Source organism: Babylonia areolata, chromosome 9 (assembly GCF_041734735.1).
Source record: "Babylonia areolata isolate BAREFJ2019XMU chromosome 9, ASM4173473v1, whole genome shotgun sequence".
NCBI lineage: Eukaryota > Metazoa > Mollusca > Gastropoda > Neogastropoda > Buccinidae > Babylonia > Babylonia areolata.
Genome location: NC_134884.1, coordinates 21,310,405 through 21,317,904, shown reverse-complemented (window position 1 = coordinate 21,317,904; position 7,500 = coordinate 21,310,405). Strand labels below are relative to the sequence as shown.

Below are 7,500 nucleotides of genomic sequence, written 5' to 3'. Positions count from 1 at the left end.
TCTTTTGAAATATTATATGTATATATATATATATATATATATATATATATATATATATATATATGCGTGCGTGTGTGTGTGTGTGTGTGTGTTGTGTGTGTGCGTGCGTGCGTGCGTGTGTGTGTGTGCGCGTGTACGTGCGCGCGTGCGTGTGTGTTATTTTTGTGCAGATGAAAGTGAAAATTTTTGTTTGTTTGTTTCTCCAGCTGCAGTTTGAAACAAAAAAGTCATGGTTGAAATGGAGCCACTGGTGAACGTGTTGATGAGTAAAATTCAGGTTTTTTAAAAAGCTCGTATTTTATTTGTTAAAAGAGCAACAGCTTGTATATGAGAAAGCGATTCGTTTTCAACAACATGCTGAAACAACAGGAGTAATAATAGAGGGGATGTGCGGGATACGAGAAACAATATGACGTCCAGTTGGCTTCAGCTTTCCTGGCCAAATATGAGCTATCCATGTATTCTACAAGTCACTGGTGGTCTCCATCCTCTTATATGGATGTGAGACATGGACACTGATGGCAGAAACAGAAAGAAGAATCCAAGCATTTGAAAGCAAGTGCTTGAGGAGACTACTACACATCTCCTACAAGGAACACAAGACCAATGACTATGTGCGGAACCTGGTCAGCAACCTTGTTGGGCCCCAAGAACCACTGCTGGCGACTGTCAAACGACGGAAGATGGCATGGTTTGGTCACGTCATACGACATAACACACTCTCCAAAACCATCCTGCAAGGGACTGTAGAGGGAGGGCGCAGACGGGGGCGGCAGAGAAAGAGCTGGTCCGACAACGTCAAGGAATGGACCAAAATGACGATGCCAGATCTCCTCACGACAGCTGCCAACAGAACGGCGTGGCGAGCTATGACATCTTCCTCATGTCCCCCCAACGACCCCAGCGGTCGAGGGAATGAGTGAGTGAGTGAGTGATGTGACAACAAACCCACTGATCACAACACTTTGCTGGGCTGACTTGATCAGCTGATAGATAGTAGAAACCATTTACATATACAGCTTAGTCTTTTGTGAAGGACTATGACTCTCAAACTAGGAGGCAAAATTGCACTGGCTCTTAGTGCTGCAGCCTTGGGGGCTAGTTGGACTTTGAGAACCATCCCAACGCCGACTGTCCTAAAACCCTCTTGGCCGAGAGAGTGGGGATGTACTTGGGCAAGAAACTCTCCACTATAATCAAATTCTTGCCAAAATAGTCGGAACAGCAGTTGCCTCATCTGCTGTTCTGATGGTCATGGTCGGACACGACTGACTGTCATATATATATATATATATATATATATATATATATATATATATATAGATGTATATATAGATAGATAGATAGATAGTTCCGGGAAATAAAGAACGACTGACTTATAGCGCCAAATGGTGAGAAGAGCTCGTGACTGTACCACCTGATATTCCTTTACCTTCCCTTAACATCATGATTATATCTAACCCTTAAAGTATAGTCACTAGAGCTTCTCATTGACAAATGATGCAGAATGTGCGTAAACATGTGTGTGTGTGTGTGTGCGCGCGCGCGCGCGCGTGTGTGTGTGTGTGTGTGTGTGTGTGTGTGTGTGTGTTTATGTGTAGGTGTGTGCGGGTGTTTGTTAAGTGTGCATGTGTGTGTTTTAGTCGTTTGTTTCTTTATTCAAAGGTTTTATTTCACTTTTGTCACTTTATATATTCCCCTATCTACACCGTCAATACAGCGAACTTTTGAACGTGTCTTTTTTATTTTTTTTTTTTTCTTCTTTTATTTCTTCCCCTTTACCAGCGACAAGTGTTACCTTCTCCATAAAAGTGACAGATGAAACAGATAAAGTAGCAGCCAGGTGACAAAACAGCCACAATGAAAAACACATAAAACAGATTTTATTGCCCACCGGTCCTGATGAGTCGATATGTTTGGGTGGGGGTGTTTTGGATGGTGTATAAACACACCAGTAAATTACGCAGAGTGTCTTAAGTCGAGAGTGATCAGTTTCATGAGTACAACAAATCTCTTCGCAGCAGACTTAGGTAGGTGTTGAATTTCTAAAGATATAGACGTTTGAATTAATGTATTCTCTCACTGTTATATATATATATATATATATATATATATATATATATATATATATACATTTTTTTTTTATCTCGTCTGTCAGTGTAAGATTTCCAGGCTTCATAAATAATGACTTGATCTACATGTCCCAGACAAAGAAACCTCTAAAGTAAAGTTGGAAGAAGCATAAAGACATATGCATAAGTGCACTCAGGCACACCCGCACGCACGCACATAAACACACGCGCGCGCGTCCGCGCGTGCACACGTTAAGCACATACACACACACAGAAACTTGAAAATATTGTGAAGCTTGATGCACATATGTACATGAGTGAATGAATGTGCGCGTAGTTTTTTGTTTGTTTGTTTGTTTTCTTCTTGTGTGTGTGTGTGTGTGTGTGTGTGTGTGTGAGAGAGAGAGAGAGAGAGAGAGAGAGAACATATATGTATGTGAGCACATTCGACAACAGCGTACGATTTATCACTTGGCATCGTGCTTCGAAATGGCGTACTTGCTCGATAATTCCGATTTCTTCAGCAGATTTCATTTTTTTGTTAATTCATTTGAGGGTTTCTTTTTCACAGGAAAGGAAGGAAGGAAGGAAGGAAGGAAGGCACCCGAATGAAAAAGACGCTTATCTGCCAATACAGTGTCAATGAGGGTTTGGCCCTTTCTCCCGTGTTGGGCTGGAAAATCAAACTGGGCATCGAGTTATTCGGTTATTCGGACAAATGTGTATAGCCCACACTACATCTGCTGAGCTAGATGCTCCACCAGCAGTATAGCCGAACGCGCCGGTCAGACCTTTAGCGCATGCATTATAATTTATATTTATATTTTGTATTTCTTTTTATCACACCAGATTTATCTGTGTGGAATTCGGGCTGCGCCACCCTTCTTTTTTATTTTTATTTTATTTTATTTTTTTTCCTGCGTGCAGTTTTATTTGTTTTTTCCAATCAAAGTGGATTTTTCTTCAGAATTTTGCCGTGGGTTCTGTTACGTGCGCTAAATGCATGCTGCACACGGGAGCCTCGGTTTATCGTCTCATCCGAGGCTCCGCGTGAAGCACACACACACACCTGGAGCACTGACAAGTAACCTACTGCAGCAAGAGGGATGTTCTCTTGGAAAATTATGCAGAAGAAATCCTTTCCGATAGGCACACACATAATCATTATGTGGAGGAGTTGATGGCCTAGAGGTAACGCGTCCGCCGAGGAAGCGAGAGAATGTGAGCGCGCTGGTTCGAATCACGGCTCAGCCGCCGATAATTTCTCCCCCTCTACTAGACCTTGAGTGGTGGTCTGGATGCTAGTCATTCGGATGAGACGATAAACCGAGGTCCCGTGTGCAGCATGTACTTAGCGCACGTAACAGAACCCACGGCAAAATTCTGAAGAACAATCCACTTCGATTGGAAAAACAAATAAAACTGCACGCAGGAAAAAATACTAAAAAGAATGGATGGCGCTGTAGTGTAGCGACACGCTCTCCCTGGGGAGAGCAGCCCGAATTCCACACAGATAAATCTGGTGTGATAAAAAGAAATACAAAATATAAATATAAATTATAATGCATGCGCTAAAGGTCTCACCGACGCGTTCGGCTATACTGCTGGTGGAGCCATCTAGTGTGGGGTATAGACATTTGTCCGAACGCAAAGACGCCTCCTTGAGAAACTGAAACTGAAAGTGAAATCTTTCCACATCTTGAAGCGATCAAAGATCAAATACGCACGTTAAAGACCCTGTGATCCATGTCGGTGTTCGGTAGATTATGGAAACAAGAACATACCCAGCATGCACACTCCCGAAAACAGAGTATGGCTGCCTACATGGCGGGATAAATAAACAAAACGGCCATACACGTAAAATGTTACATGTCTGTCTGAGTGTGTATGTGTGCGTGCCTGAAATCTGATTGAATGACGCAGGAAACGAATGATGAACGCCCAATGGCCGCCGTCAGTCGTCTCTACCCAGGTAGGCAGCCTGTCGTGCACATGACTCTGTGTTTGTAAAGCGCTTAACTCACTAGGTACGGCCAGTCCTCTCTTCTCCTCTAGACAGACCCCTTCGGATGTCCAGAGGGTGTCTGAATGACCCAACCTTTAGCTTCCGTCGTCAGAATTGTGGTATTCTCTGTCAACATTCACCTCTTCAGTGTAAGAGCCTTCCGCTTGCAATATTTTGATGATGGTAATTGGGGTGAAACGCTGTTAACGTCGTCCCTTTCGCCGTTCGTATGGAGAGAGTTAAAGCTTGGTCTCCGACCGAGAATCGGTGTTATATACGAGCGTAAGTATCCATATCACAACCATCATCATTATCACTACCGGAAAGTGCTTTTCTCACCCTTAGAGATGACTGATGAGGCGGATGGTACATACAACAGACAGGTGATAAAACACTGACGTAGAACACATTAAATGGACTTGGTGTGTAGTCAGGTACACTGATGAAGTGATAGTGTCACGGGGAAATAAGACACAAGTCATTATACCCCAGTATGTCTAATGGACGAGAACGATCAGTTTCACAACCACGTATTGAATGTCTGAAACGATCTGGTTGTTTTGTTTTCTTTTTGTGTTTTTTTTTTCTCTGTCACAGACCCGTGAAGATCGATATTTCTGAATCAGTCTATACATTACCCTCTCTTTTCATTGTGACGTAAATTGCTGAATCAATTAATCTAACTCGGACTAAATTGGTCCATATATCATAACAGCATTAAAGTGTCAATCTTAAAATCCTGTGTGTATGATAGATTGACTGCATGGACGTCTTGGTCTGTCTGTCTGTCTGAGACCTATAGAAGCATCATTGCATGTGGTTAAGAAACGTTTAACTCTCTCCATACGAACGGCGAAAGAGACGACGTTAACAGCGTTTCATCCCAATTACCATCATCAAAATATTGCAAGCGGAACGCTCTTACACTGAAGAGGTGAATGTTGACAAAGAATACCACAGTTCTGACGACGGAAGCTAAAGGTTGGGTCATTCAGACACCCACTGGACATCCGAGGGGTCTGTGTAGAGGAGAAGAGAGGACTGGGCGTACTGAGTGAGTTAAAGATCCCAAAGCCCTGTTCGGCCATCGGGGCATTAGAATCCCGGTCTCAACCTTTCTGTAACGGTTCTGCATTCTAGCAAAACGAACGAGAAGACATTCTGATTTAGTTCTATGACTTTTAATCTTTTAGTCGGCGCGTTACAATGTCGAGCTTCTTGCTCGTGCCTCGCTAAAGCCGGTATCTGTTGTTGTTCTTATGGGGGGCTCCTTCTGCGCATGTCCGCAGTTAGCATTTATCTTCGAACCGAAATACTATAAAAAGTAATGTGAACGAAACATTACACTTTCATCCAAGTTTAACTGAAAAATCAAACCGAGCGTCTTCTTCTTATTCGGATGAGACGATAAACCGAGGTCCCGTGTGCTGCTTGCACGCGATTGTCACACTCAAAAAAGAACCAGTGGGAGCGTAAGTGTTGTTGTCTTCTGGCAACATTCTGTGGGAGAACTCCACTCCGACAGGCACACAAGCACTCAGGACCTGATTGGGGGTGGTTATGCTGCTGAGCAGGCAGATGCCTTGCAGATGTGGAGTAGCCTACATGGGTTTAAGAAACTGAAACTGAAACTGAACTCTCTCTCTCTCTCTCTCTCTCTCTCTCTCTCTCTCTCTCTCTCTCTCTCTCTCTTATCACGACCATCTCCTCACACTCCTTCCACTATCCCTCACTATAAACACACACGAAGACACACACATACACACACACACACACACACACACACACACACACACACACACACACAAAAGCGCTCCCAGTACAGAAAACAGCAACAACAACAACAATAAGACAATTCTAACCCAAGCGAATTTTCTCTACCACGCCTTCACGAAAAGTGACAGACAACTTCATCAGAACAAACGGGAGAGGATGATAATTATGATATAGATACTTACACAGCGCCTATTCTCGGTCGGACACACACACACACACACACACACACACACACACACACACACACACACACGCACACACGCACACACACACACACACACACACCACTCCCATCACCACAACCAGTAGTACAAAACACCCAGACACTTCTAAGCCAAGCGAATTCTCTCTACCACGCCTCTCACGAAAAGTGAAAAATGACCAGACGTTATTAATTTCAGAACAACAATAACAATCTGACAGGCGGTCATCAGAATAATTATGTCGTTCAGTTGGAAGACAACAGAAGCCCCCCATCCCCTAAAAATTGGTGCTGAACGGCCAGCTGAAAGACGGGAATCGCGACCAAGGATGGGTGACCCTTCAAAAGAGACAAAGACACTTTGAAACCCAACCTGATGAGGAACGGGTGCAATAGCCAAATGGTTAAAGCGTTGGACTTTCAATCTGAGGGTCCTGGGTTCGAATCTCGGTGCACCTGGTGGGTAAAGGGTGGAGATTTTTCCGATCTCCCAGGTCAACATATGAGCAGACCTGCTAGTCCCTGAACCCCCTTCGTGTGTATGCGCACACAGAAGATCAAATACGCACGTTAAAGATCCTGTAATCCATGTCAGCGTTCGGTGGGTTATGGAAACAAGAATATACCCAGCATGCACACCCCCGAAAACGGAGTATGGCTGCCTACATGGCGGGGTAAATAAATAAAAACGGTCATACACGTAAAATGTTACATGTCTGTCTCAGTGTGTATGCGTGTGCGTCTGAAATCTGAATGGCACAGGAAACGAATGATGAGCGCCCAGTGGCAGCCGTCAGTCGGCTCTATCCAGGTAGGCAGCCTGTGGTGCAAATGTCCCCGTGTATGTAAAGCGCTTAGAGCTTGGTCTCTGACCGAGGATAGGCGCCATATAAGTATCCACATCAATCAATCAAACTGTGACATCAGTCACTCAACGTGTGAAGCGGCAGCCAGAGACTGGCCTGCACGAAGGGGCTGAACGTCTTTGGAGGGACAAATAGACACACAGCTCTTCAGAATAAACGAGGAGATGATGATAATTATGATGATATGAATACTTATACAGCGCCTATCCTCGGTCGGAGACCAAGCTCTAAGCGCTGTACAAACACGGGGTCATTTGCACAACAGGCTGCCTACCTAACCTGGGTAGAGCCGGCGACTGACGGCTGCCATTTGGGCGCTGATCATTCGTTTCCTGAAACCGGATTGAATGATGCAGGAAACGAATGATAAGTACTCAATAGCAGCTGTCTGTCGGGGTTCACAAGGCCTGACTAAGCGCGTTGTGCTACGCCGCTGGTCAGGCATCTGCTTGGCAGATGTGGTGTAGCGTATATGGATTTGTCCGAACGCAGTGACGCCTCCTTGAGCAACTGAAACTGAAACTGAAACTGTCGGCTCTACCCATGTGGGCAGCCTGTTGTGCAAATGACTCCGTGTTT

General features: G+C 44.4%; 1 protein-coding gene across 1 annotated transcript in view; it reads right to left on the bottom strand.

The window, feature by feature from the left end:
* LOC143285779 (A disintegrin and metalloproteinase with thrombospondin motifs 18-like) overlaps window positions 1–7,500 on the bottom strand; it is a 257,129-nt gene that overhangs the window by 114,330 nt on the left and 135,299 nt on the right. The window lies entirely within an intron of this gene.